The sequence below is a fragment of the Nilaparvata lugens genome, chromosome 6, assembly GCF_014356525.2.
Source record: "Nilaparvata lugens isolate BPH chromosome 6, ASM1435652v1, whole genome shotgun sequence".
In the NCBI taxonomy this organism is placed as follows: domain Eukaryota; kingdom Metazoa; phylum Arthropoda; class Insecta; order Hemiptera; family Delphacidae; genus Nilaparvata; species Nilaparvata lugens.
The window spans coordinates 42,727,656-42,741,949 of NC_052509.1; the positions used below are offsets into that span (position 1 = coordinate 42,727,656).

At 36.8% G+C, this 14,294-nt stretch overlaps 1 protein-coding gene across 1 annotated transcript in view; it reads right to left on the reverse strand.

Moving 5' to 3' along the window:
• Nucleotides 1–14,294, reverse strand: part of LOC111055480 (LIM domain only protein 3) — a 180,983-nt gene that overhangs the window by 88,984 nt on the left and 77,705 nt on the right. The gene's annotated exons all lie outside the window — the stretch shown is intronic.

The window sequence follows — 14,294 nt, forward strand, 5'->3', positions numbered from 1 at the left end:
CAATTCATCAGTTTTATAGGCTATTCAATATATTATTCGTTATCCCAATCCAAAACTCATTTTCGTTCTGGTACATGCAGTGAACAATTCGATTCCTCGAAGGAAGAAATGGACGCTCAATAGTATTGAACAATATAGTACCTACCAATAACATCAGGCCATAAGTGCTTATTGCGTGCTTATTACAGTTGTTTGGCCTGATTTTATGAGTGGATACTATATTGTACAAAAATAGTTCACGTATATGGGCAGTGCTCGATGGAATATTCATTTATATATATAAATATTATAATTCTTTGATTGGAATAATAAAGCTTACGGAAAAAGATACATCATTAATTTATTCAGTTCAACTGAGAGTTGGCAATACTTTTATTAGAAGTAAATCCTTTGGCCAGAACTACCAACCATAATTTACTCAGAAAAGACAGACAACGAATGAGAAAAATATACATCTCTTACAATGTGTCTTTGTGTTCAAGTGTGAATTGACAGAACAATAATTTAAACCCAGAAATCAGCAGGTAATAATTTCAAGTATCAATTAGAAAACAAAATGCTCATTCTTAGTTGATTCCCACTGTTCAAAGTGAAGGTGGTTTTCCCAAACAGGAAGCATCTTGTCAAAAATGATGCACCGCTCATCGGACTTTGGCTTGACCCAATGGAGTGACCATAGAACACAGAAGTTGGCTATTGCTCCTCAACCTATCTGAGTATTCTTCGTCTCCCCTACTCCTCCTGTCCCTTCTACTCCTCCACAACCTTCTCTTCGACCTCCTCCCTCTCCATGACTCCTTTATCCTTCTCTCCTCCTAGTCGGCGTCCTCCCTTGAAACCCCTTGATTGCAGTAAATCCCTACAATTTACCATTCAACCACTCCATCTAGGCCCTGAATTCCCCATCTAAGTGGGAGCTGGGCTTACTGAACGGTAAATATCCTGGTCATTAATTAATACGACCGTTAATAAATAGAAGCGGGCATTCCCAGACTAATTTCCGTATACCCTACAGCCTCTTCTAGTGGAGAGCCACTCAATCAATAATAGCCTACACTTATAATAGGGAGCAAGGTATATTCAAGAAAGATGGATATATTAAATGAATTAATAATAGCAGCATACATTTTTGAGAAATGTGGTTCATATTCACTTTATTATTTCTCTAAGATGAGTTTTATTTCTCAAAAATTCAGTTCCAGTCCAATTCAATTTATAATTGTACTGAAAATGAATGCTAAGGATGATTTTGTTTTTTCTACACAAACGAAATCATGAATCTAGAGAATAATTTCCATATTGATAAACTAGTTCCTCCCAACGAACCTCTCAAACAATAAGGATCACTGACAATAAACGGATTCAGGAGACTATACTATTATTATTATGTTTTCTTTAAGTTGAGATCACTACGACGTCCTTCACATATTTCCATGAAAGTTACACCATTGAATGGTGGTTTTGTATTTTTCACATTCAGGTTTCACAATGCCTACTACTATTGACAAAATATGTTCAAATACTTGTCAGTAATTCTGTCATATCTTCAAACATGATTCTATCTGATTTGTTTAAATATAATTTTGTTGTGGAAATGGAATTTTTAGTTCAGTGTTGGTGAAGAATGAATGTTCATCAATTGACACCATGGAATTATCATAACTCCTTTATAACTTATAACGTGTATATATAATATTTGAACTGTAGGCTATAAATTATAACTTACACCATGGAATATCATAATTTTGGATTATATACTACAACGCAATCAATCCCCCGTTAGCAATCCACATAATTCAGCAGTATAGGCCTCGAGGAACAGTCGTCTAGTGGGCTATAAAATTGAGCATGAGCCTGCAAACATTAATTACTGGAAGACTGGACGGATTTGGTTAGCAGGGGGAGTTGAGGGAGCCTTGACGCGGTTTGGGAGTCCAGCGTATGAGAGATTCCTCCCTTGACTAGGACTACCCTTTCTCTCTTGCTCAGTCCGTGAACAAACTATTTGCGGAAAGCCAGGAGTTGAGAAAGTAGTCCCTGGCCACCTGTCTTGGTCAGCCTTGGTCTGCGGTTGGCAACAGTCCACCTCCTCAACCAGTGGTCCGTCCGCTCTGGCCGCTCCTTCATGGACCAGCGTCTTCATCCATCAACATGTCAGCTTGCGGTCGTCAGCCAAGGGGTTTCGATCTGAATTATTGATGATGATGATGATAAACAGACAACGGGTTGAATACTATATCAAATTTGAGTTAGCCATTAAAGTTATGAATAACGGATGACATGAGTAACACAGTTCACATTATATATGAATACTACATAGAATTGGAGATTAATTCAATTTAAAGTAAATTTCAAGTGAGAAAACTTCCTGTAAAACTTATCGATTCATGTTCAAATTGATACTTGTTTTCATCTCTGGTCACATTCGATTCTATTCTTCTCTGAGAAACTTTATCTGTTACAATCATTATAATATTATTAGCATCAATTCTATTAATACTTTACTTTGTTATCATACTATACTCCTACTCATTCGAATGTTTTACTGAAAAAAAACATTCAAATGAGTAGGATTATAGTATCATTATAGCAGAGTAAAGAATCGATGAAGTTTCAAGTTCATTTATAATACCAATTTGTAAATTTCAAATTTCTCATTCTCTATATATCTATTGATTACTTCTTTGTTTTCGTTGTCTCTACTTCTTACTATGAGTCTCATTCAGTTGATGTACTACTTTTGTGTAACACATATTATTTTGAAGCAAACTTGCATGCTGGAACGTAGCTTTCATAACGTGTTTTCCCTTCACATAAGATTCGATACTATACTGCTGATACGTTCAAAATAAATTACATGGTAAACGTTTACAGAGTAGGTCCATGGAATGTTTGTCTAGGAACGAAAGGACCCCTTTTCAAGGAGGTTCATATTCATGAATGTTGGAACAGAATCCATAGATGGGAATGATACCATAAAGATGTTCAGTAAACTCGTTATTTTGTTTGGTCACTTGAAATTATTCCGCTCTGTTTCCTTTCACCGCAGAATCGGATAACTTTTCTTTTCCTTTAATAAATTTAGAACTCCCTTTGCAGAATATATCTCTCTTACTTCGATCTTTCTCTCTTTTTCCAAATCTCATCTCTATCAAACACTCATCTTTATCAAACATATCCAACCTACGTTTCTATTTCATTCTTCACATTCTTCAGCTCATACTGTAATAAAGCAACTAGATAGCGTCTCACATCGTTTATATTTTTCTCTCATCACATTCAAATAATTATGAATTTCCTCTCCTATTCATATGACTATCATCCACTGGCTTATATCATCAACGGGCATTTCCCTTGCGTCTCCCCTTAATTTACTTCTTTTTCTTTCTTCTCTGCTGTATTCAAACCCCCTCTCTCTTCTGAATTAATCCCATTTCGAAGTTCATCACTTTCTCTTTTCAAAATATACCATAAGCTACTTTCTTCTCACTTTGATAACCTTCAATTAACTCGTAGGTTATTCTTCTGGAACTTTGACTTTTTCTTCTTCTCCTTCTTCCACTGTCTTGTTCTTCGTCTCCGACTTCTCTTACTCTTCCCTAGAGTTCTTCATATTCAACCCCACCATTTACACCACCCTCAATCATATTCTTAATCACAGTTTCTCTTCCTTGAGAGCACCCAATTCTACTTCTAGAGCAGTAAAGAGGGGGGAACTGAGGCGACAGTGCAGTCTTGCTGAGGAATGCAAACATCTAGAAGGGAGAGCTTTGTTTGACCTCACACTATCTGCTCACTCCTCAGTCTGTGATGTAGCCACTTACTCCTCTCCTCCTCACGGGTGCTGGAAGCCACCCACCATTGAATCCTGTTAACGCCAATTTGATGTGTCGTCCATACTGCCCGGTTAGCATGTATGCAGGCATGCCTTGTTTGAACAACACTCTCTTCTCTGTTGTGGTTTCTATAGATTCCCACGTTTCAAGATGCTGACACACCCCTTACTATATTCTATGTCAGCGATGATACCGCTTATAGTATTTTGAATCCCTATATGATGGTACTCAAGACTATAGTATTGGAATGGTCTTTGCTGAACCAAAACAAAAACTTGGAGATAGTCTTTGAATAGTGAGAATCTCTCAAATAGTCTTAATGAATTTGGAAAACTCACTTACATTCTCAAAATAGCAAACCTCATAGCTTTCAATGCTATAGAGCTCTAAAAAAACTATGTAATGAATGCAATGGGATGTACTGACATTATTTCAATTCAAGGATCAAATGCACATTCTCTAGATTTTCGAGGATAAAAAAGGTTTTCGGATATCAGAAGACATAACTATAGCATTGAAAAGTGTACATCAATAATAATCATGGAATATAAATGAACTGGTACTATTAGTTCCAAGAAAATCAGGCATTCCCATTCATCAACACGTCTCCAAAGTCTATGCTTAACATAGTTGATTAATAACAAGCCTACTGCGTTAATCAACATGATATTCATACACGGTAATACAGCATGAAGACCTGTTGTGCAGAATTGTGTAGGCCCTCATGTGAGTAGAATCTCATCTAGCAGCCGTAACAATACGATTGTTCTCTGCCTAATCGACAATGTGTGTGTGATGTTATAGCATGAGGCATAACGGGTCTTGAGAGACGTCGTGACGTGACGTAACGGTTGATCTCGATTTGCAAGTGGTGCTCGCTGCTCGCTTTGATCGAGCCCCAGGCAGCAATAATTCGCTGACGGAAACGACCCCCGCGCGCGCAAGAAAGCCGTCCAACGGTGCACTCCAACAATCCCAAAAGCAATTACGATACTAATAGAAAAGCCAGACTCGCGTTGAGCATGTTTAGAATATTTTCACAGGCGTTTCATATGATAAGCGGCTGCCGTTTTACAATAAATTCGATACGATTGTCACGTCCTTTGGGCGCGCGTTCGCACTCAATACAGCCAACAATGTTGTACCGGTCTCATGCTTCTATAATATCCCCTCTGTTTCACTACGTTCGGATATTATAAAATATTCCTGTGTCGTACGTTTCGGCTCTGCAATATTGCGACTGGTACACCCGACCAAATCTGATACTCGGACAGAATTTTTCAGTTTTTTCGGTGTAATTCAAATAAATAATCATGATGGAGGGATCATGATATTATGATTATTTTCAACTTGATAAGAGAAAAAACGATTCTGTATGAGTATCATGAAGATATTTGATGATAATTTGAGATTCAGGAATTCGGATATCTCTTTCCAAAAATATCATTTGAGTATTCCGGGATTGTAACAGGTTGAAATCCGTCTATGAAAAGTGTGTACAATCAAAATGTATATTAGAAGTTGAAATTCCACATAATGAGGGCACATTATATTTGAGTTGAATAGAATATTTTTGTGAATGCATTATTTTGCAGAGAGTACATCAAGAATGGATTCTACAAAACTCAACACAATATAAGATTGATACTATACTTACAAGAAGATCGATTATGAAACAAAGTGAACGGGAACGTTTTAATTTTGGGATCAGCAAAATTTCTTTTGTACTGGAGTTTTAAAATAATTAAATCGGACTAGTAGTCCAGGCAACGAATGCTCAAATAAAGGTATAGAAGGAAAAGTTAGGAACACAATTTTCAACTCCACAGCTCTTTCAAGGATAGGAAGAGGATAAACATATCAAAAGTCCCCACCCCTACCCCCTGTGCTGAAGGGGTGGGGGTGGTTTGAAAGAACCATTTTTTCATTTTTCGCATATATCAAGCGAACTATGCATCTTATGAACATTTGTATAGCCTACTGTGCAAAATTAAAGCTTACTAAATTACCAACAAGTTTTGTCCCTTACATTTTTTCCATATCTCTCATAAACTCTGAGATATCCGCTCTTGAACGTGAGACATTTTTTGAAAAAACACTTCTGCCTCCATTTCTTTCATCTTTTCAGCCTTATAATTTTCGAACGATTGATGAAAAAATATCTGTGCTGATTATGAGCTGATAAAGCATCAAATTATCTTCAATTTGATGTATATTTTCACTATTTCACGCATTTCCCTACGACTTTTGCAGCAGTTTTAGTGTTGAGAGTGAAATTTTCTGTTCAGCAACAATAGATCAGTTGACAATGAAATTTGGAGGGAATGTTTGGAACACAATTTTCGACTTCGCAGCTTCGTTGAGACTAGTTTGGAGGTGAGCATATCAAAAATCCCAACCCCTACATCATGTGCTGAAGGGATGAGGGTGGTTTGATAGTTGTATTTTCACTTATTACTTACATGCTTATATCTTGGAAACAATGTGTTTTATTCACATAATAAACTGCATAAAAATGAAGCTTAATGAATTTTCTTCAGGTTTTGTTCTGTAGAGGGTCCCGATAAATAGGCTACGATACTTTTTGAGATATTTATGTTGTAAAGTGATGCATCTCGAAACCCCAGTTTTTCTTCCACTTATTCGCTCATTCAAGTATTATAACTTGTAACAGAATTTTTTGGATAACTGGCAAAATCGCTAAATGAAAAGATTTTATAGGTCTCAAGCAAACAGCTGCTTTGTTATCGCTGGGTGCGATATCAACAAGCTAGAGATTAGATAATAACGGGTATCCAGGCTACAGTTTTGAACAGCCAAATAGAAGAATATTATTGCTATTTATTCAATTATATAAAATAATGAATTTTTGAGGTTAGGTTCTATGATACTTACTGGTCGGCAACCTAAACAATCGGTCAAGCCGTATAAATTGAAAACTAGCCAGACACCTGTGGCAAATTTAGTTGCATACAAATAGCATTCGCTTAAAATGTGATCAGAGGATTGGTTAACATGGCATGTTAACTTAAAAGGAAAAACAATTTAAAAATACAAAAATATTTTTATTATGTCAAACGAGCATGTACAAAATAATATGTAAAATAAATAAAAATATTAAGGAAGTGTGGTACATTCTACTCGGTGCATGGATACATTGTAATTTTAGAATAAGCCAATCAAAATACAGTAACTGACCGGCGGTAAAAGCAAGTCAATTCAAAAATATACTTTATTTATTATATAAATGATGAGAATTTGTAAGTTATACAATACTCAGTTCATGTAACAGATGTAAATTGAGTAATTGGAAAATATGATATGTAATCTTTCAATAGCCTAGCAGATTGACACGGACTATTTCGAATTATGTAATTGCATAGTAGTTGAATATTTAGATAATATGCAAATTTGGAATACGGAAGTATGATCGTGGAAAGAATAGGGGTAGATCAGAGCCCACTTGCTTGCCAGAAGTCACCGGGAACAGCCACCAATTATGTAGAGCGCAAAATCCCTTTTCTAGTGATGTACATTTTAAAAGTTTAAGTTTGAATTTAATAATTAATTTAATAAGACTCAGTGAGGTCGTATTAAGGCGTGAGTCGCATAGAAATACATTAATATTCCATTGGAGAAGACAACATCAGCCCACCAGAAAAGACTAGGACGTCAAAAGAATCCGATCGCCATCATACTTTGTGAAATTCGACATGTGAGTTTTATAGTTAAAGAGAAATATCAAGGGCGCCCTCAGTGCTTCGAATAAATCAAGATTCAATAAAGCTAGCTTGACTAAAGGTTATTTGAATATTGAAATTAATATCAAACTTGCGCAAGTCTTTAAACGTTAAGGGAATTTTGTTAAGAACGATATATCAGATCTACATTTTTAAGTATACACAGCTAAATATTTATTAAAATTTTAATATTATAAAATATGCTCACTTGACCATTCTCTTTATCAGTAAATTATAGGGATGTTAATGAAGTTCATGTTCATTGGATAAATTGATTTATCTGACTTCCACCAGAGGCCGAACCTTTATCCCTGAGAGTTACATATTATTATATTTTGAGATTCAAAATTTATAATTAGTTATTTATATTAATTTGGAAAGAAGATATATAAGATTTTATTCGACAAGCAACAGCAAGTCGATAACTGAGCTGCATAGTTTAAATGTATATGATTGCTGATTTAAGAAGCTCATTGTAATATTTCGTGCTAAAAGCAAAATCAAATACTAGTGAGCTATCTGTGATATTTTCAATATATATATATTTATATATATAAATATTATCGACTTGTTATCGACTTGCTGTTGCTTGTCGAATAAAATCTTATATATCTTCTTTCCAAATTAATATAAATAACTAATTATAAATTTTGAATCTCAAAATATATATCTCAAAAAATATATCTCAAAAAATATATATATATTTGTTCTTTATTTATTTTTTATACTTGTTGCTCGATATTTTTATTTATTCGTTGATATTTTATTCATTATTTGAATGGTGTACCCTTTATTTATTTCCCTATCTCCATGCATGACCAATCTCGTTATAATCTATTTTGTTACCAGTATTGAAATATTATTAAGATTACCAGCCAACTATATTCTTCACCGAATAAGTTGGATAAGGCAGCGATATACAGCATTGATTATCAAATCTTTGGAAATAATACGTTCCCGAGATTTATATAAATTATCCAGTACCAACAAATCTGATTTGAAGAATCTCAAGGTCATAGTATTAAGTTGCAGCACATAAATTAATATAATTTATAAGGTATTCTGATAGAATATTGCCTTTGACTCCACTCGGTATCATTTTTCATTGCTGACCACTTTGGTGAATGGTGCACTCGCCACTCGCATTGGTGGCGGTGTCGCATCGTCTAGCACGATAATCAGAGCCCTTATATCCGTCTGTATCTACTGCATCTGCATTTGCGGAATTCAACAAATCAGTCACAAAAACTGTGAACTGTTGGAGCGGCCGACGTCAGTAACCAGCAAAAGCAGAGAACTGTGTGAGCTCCTGAGAGAGCCGGTAAGAGATTGGTATTATTACTTTTCCAGGAACCACAAAAGGGGTTATATATCTTTCAAATATTGTTCTACCGACTGCAGCCAAGCAGGGCAACACGTTACTGAAAAAAATAACGTGACAAACTTATCAACAATTGATGTAACAAGAATGTGCTAATTACGAGATTGCAGAGCATCTATCAGCTCATAATCAGCACGGATTTTTTCCATCAATCGTTCGAGAATTATAAGGCCGAAAAGATGAAAATAATAGAGGCAGAAGTGTTTTTTCAAAAAATATCTCACTTTCAAGAGCGGATATCTGAGAATTTATGAGGGATATGGAAAAAATGTAGAGGACAAAACTTGTTGGTAATTTAGTAAGCTTCAATTTTGCACGGAATACAAATGTTCATAAGATGCATAGTTCCCGAGATATATGCGAAAAATGAAAAAATGGTTCTTTCAAACCACCCCCACCCCTTTAGCACAGGGGGTAGGGGTAAGGACTTTTGATATGTTAATCCTCTTACTATCCTTAAAAGAGCTGTGGAGTTGAAAATTGTGTTCCCAACTTTTCCCTCTATAATCTTTCGTTGACTGGACTATAGTGAGCAAGTATAATAATCTTTCAGCCCTAGTTGAAATAACGTACCTATTATATCATAGCCGAATGAATCAAGAGCTTTTTCGTACTTCAAAACTTCTGATGAGCTTCAAGTTGTGTGTTGGATTTCAATGATTTCCAATGTGAATGAATTGAAAATTGTTGATTTATTTTAATTTTCATCATTCCATTCTTTTGAAAATAATCATCCTGATTCAACATTGAATCAGAGCAGCTCCAGTACAACTTTCGGGCTTACTTTTTTCAGTGAAGCACTATAGTTTGAACGAATAAGTCTACCCTACTGAGGAACTAAACAGGAATATCGATAACTGACTAATCAATTGAATGAACTTATCAAATTTCTCCTGCACGTATTTCTCGGGTAAAAAGAGTCGAGAGTGAGTTAATCATGTCAAAGAATCAAGAATGAGTATTTCAATATCTAAAATATTCAAGATTTCGAATCATGGGGGATGATGAGACAATTGGTTCATGTTTCAGAGAGTGGATTATGATAATAATTCTAAGAGAGCAGTAGATGACATTTTTACTCTCGCAAACGCAACCTTCCGCTGTAAATCGCTCACGGGGACATAGCAGGTTTTGATCCCATCTCGTGAATAATTCATAACATCAAAGAATCCGCTTGACAGGGGACTTCTGGCTCAAGGGCTCACAACAACCAGCTCACTTTAACTTTACATGCTGTCAAAAGTATGTTCTGTGATCTTATACTTGCAACAAAATGTATAAAGTCACATGTTCAACGGATAAGACAAGAAATATTCTATTCTAAACCTTAAAACATTTGTGAAGGAAAGCTGAAATTATATGTTTCCTATTAGATGAAGATTGGACAAGGAATAAGCTGTCTAGAAAAAAAATTAAATGAATAAAATAGAATAACTTGACTTGGCATACTTGAGGTTATCGGAGATGAGGCTCTCAAGTATGACACAAAACTTAATTCGGTAAATTCCGTTTTCTTGAATATACAATTTTGAAGAGACCTTCTTCTTGTATTATTCATCTATTTATCCATCCAATTACATTTTCATTATTGATTTGGAATAAGAATCACATAGTCGATGCTTGAAAAATAGAATGAATGATTTGAGGTCGGATAATGTTCTAAAGGCTCTCCAACAGATTGTCAGGATATCAGAGAAGAAATTATGTTGAAACAGAACTACATTTAATGAGAAACACATTTTTCCCTTTATTTTAGACTTACTACATTTCTTTAATGTTTCAACATCAAATCAATAAACATCTAAATTGACTGCTTGTTCACTGTATAAACTCTGTATGAAAATATATGAACCAAATAAATAAGGAAAAGTTAAACAGTTGATGAAAATCAATGATTTAAATGATACAGTATTTTAATTCCTCATGAACTAACAGAATTCGCAGAACTACCCTAAAAATATCGTATCATGAAATGATTCAAAAATTAGGAAGAATAATTTCTGTAATATTATAGAAAGATTGTTTTCATGTACATTGCAAGTAGAAGATCAATAGTGATGATAATAATAACTACGAAACTTGTAATAACATATTATCAGATCTGAATCAGTGAACAATTTATTATTTCGACATTGCTTGAAATTTTTAATGATTGTCTACTCCTAAAACTTCTCAGAACATTGTTGAGGCGCGCAAATTATCTCTGCCAAGAAACTTTGGAGATTTCGGTGGCCGGGGAGGAGAACTCAATTTAAATGCTCTTCTCATGATCAACGACAGTTTTATTCATGGATTAACGAGGCAATTCCTCTGAATTAGCATAAGACCATTAGTGGAGGTGGAATCAGTGCTGTGCTGATCCTTCACGCATTCAGTGGGGATCGACAAAACAAGCCTAATTTGCATAGCAGACGATTTGTTTCCTTGTGTTTCCGTTTCCTTCGATTACGATGCTCTTCTCATTCACTTCCTTCACTACTCGATACTTCACCTGATTCGATATTGCCACTCTTCTAACGATACTTTCAAAAACAGACATATTCAAAAACGTTCGAAGAGGGGTAGATATAATACTGTTAGAGAAATCTATATACAGTACTAGCTCGCTTCGCTCGACATATCCGTCTAGCCAGGGGGCTCCGCCCCCTGGGCCCCCGACTGGATCCTCCAAAAATGAGATCAGCGGGCTCGCTTCGCTCGCCTGCATGTAGACCTCAGCGGAACCTCTGTACCGAATTCTGGACCCCCGACTGGATTGTCCAAAAATGAGATCAGCGGGCTCGCTTTGCTCGCCTGCATGTTGACCTGCATATCAATTTGATCTCGAAAAACACCTGTTATTATATCGGCGTATCAAGTATTGAAGTAGCAGTACCCAATCAATTTTTCCGCGATAAGTCAGAACCTCCTGTATAGGTATTTAGGATGTACTGGATAAATATGGTATTTAGGAGGTCCTGGATAAATGCATTTCACATTTCAATCTTCAACTTGGTGCCAACTTCACAAAGTCAACTCAACTTAATGTCAACCTGACAAAATTTTTAATTTAGTTACCAGAACAACTGTTTCGAAGAGGTACTCTCTCTAGATTATAGTTCTATATTAACATTTGGTATGGACATTTGAATCATAATTTTAAGATATTGAAATAAGAAGAATATACATGCTAAAAAACGAACTTTAAACCCTTAAAAACCACCCTTAGAGTTAAAATATCGCCAAAAGAATTCTTAGTGCGCCTCTAAAGGGCCAACTGAACATACCTACCAAATTTTAACGTTTTGGGCCGGTAGATTTTTAGTTCTGCGAGTGAGTGATTGAGTGAGTGAGTGAGTGAGTGAGTGAGTCAGTCAGTCAGTCAGTCAGTCAGTGAGTGAGTGCCATTTCGCTTATATATATATATATATATATATATATATATATATATATATATATATATATATATATATATACAGTATAGTAATGAGCTCCATGATATTGAGCTGTATGGAAAATACCATTGATTTATTATTCAGACATTGAAAAAGTGAATTGATATATAATCTGAGTAGATTTTGGTCCACACCTTCTTCTACTAGAATTTCTAGTGTCGCTCTGGGCCGGCTAGACTCAGTCGGCGTCTGGGGTGGGCAGCAGCAGGGGACGGGAGGCTTGGTGTGGTGTCCGTCAACCACCCTTGTTCGAGTCGGGGGTTGAAACAGGACCTTGAGTACCTTGTTGAAGTGATTCCTTCTTTAAGGAAAGAGGGGCCGTGCTTTCGCACTGCCTAACAGGGTTGGGCGGGGAGAGATAGGAGTAGGAACAATCTTGTGTCTTCCGTGAGTATGATGGGGACGGGACGGGAAAAGCGTTCCCAATCGTCACTGGATGTCCTTTTGTTATTCCCTATGGAATTAGCAAGGTAGAAGAGCCCCGGAACTGGGCGTCGCGGCTGGCACCGGGTCCCTCACCTCGGGTACCGGGTGTTTCTGGCTCTCAGGATCGGTGTTTCGGGGTCGAGCAAGGCCTTCCCAAGCCTTACTCGAGGTTCTCTTGCTATTCCCGATGGAATTAGCAAGGTAGAAGAGCCCTGGAACAGGGCGTCACGGCTGGTCACCGGGTCCCTCGCCTCGGGAACCGGCTGTCTTCTGCGGCCAGGATTGGATCTCGGGGTAGAAAAAGGCCTTCCCAAGCTTTACTCGAGGTTCTCTTGCTATTTCCGATGGAATTAGCAAGATAGAAGAGCCCTGGAACCGGGCGTCACTGGCGGTCACCGAGTCCAACAGCTCGGTCACCGGCTGTCTCCTGCGGCCAGGATCGATGTCTCGGGGTCGAGAAAGGCCTTCCCAAGTCTTACTCGAGGTCTTCTTGCTGTTTCAGGTCCTCTTCGTGATGTTCCTGGGTCCAGTCAGGTTCTAGCCCAAAACCCAACTTGTCGCCACTGGTCGAATCAGGCAGGCTGGCTGCAAGAACTCGCAGAAGTTGTCATACAGGACTCGCCTCCTTGCGAGTGTTGTATCTTGGAGCTTCGAGCGTCTACTATTAACTCCAGTTAATAGAAGGCGCAATTTGATGTAGTCGCAGGAGTAAGAGTAGATTCTGGTCACGAGTTGCATTCACTCTCTGGTTGCGTCCTGCTTCCTTCAATAGTTCTCGACCGACTGTACTAGACTGGCTCTTTCCTTTACTCGGCGAGCCTCCCTTGGCAGTCAAGTGGGAGAAGATGAGGGGGCGCGGCATAACTGAGCAGTAGCCCAGTGACTGTACCGCTCGTTGCACAACGAGATCTTATAACAAGATTACCGAGCGTCGACAAAACTAGCTCTAAAATTAATTTCCCTCATTAGTCACGAAATACATCGTGACAATAAAAATGGTTTCTTGGTTGATTTGAGCTGAAGTAAGGTATTGCAAAATGTGGTGTTTCATCAAATTTTAATAATATTGATGAAAAATGAGGAATATAAGATTTAGATATTACACAGTTTGCCTATAAATAGTCAATAAAAACGTAGAATTGATCAATCAGTTTCCTCACAGACACAGTGAAGTTATATAGGACAGAGTAAAACATGAATATAGAAGCCAGTCTTACTGTCTTTGAAGTACTTCTAGAAGTTTTTGACGTGTAGTATTGGAACAATAAATAATTATACAGCAATAGTATAAGTTGATGGAAAATTCTATATAAAGATCCTGAAGAGTGAGAATCAGCTTCAGAAGTAGAGCTCAGCTTCAGTTGGAGTTGAATTGATTTTGGAAGATGGATAGCATGGCAGTGAGTATGTTAATCTGAGCACTGGGATAATATTATTTTGATATGGAAAGACTAGAAGATTATAGTCTGCCAGGCTT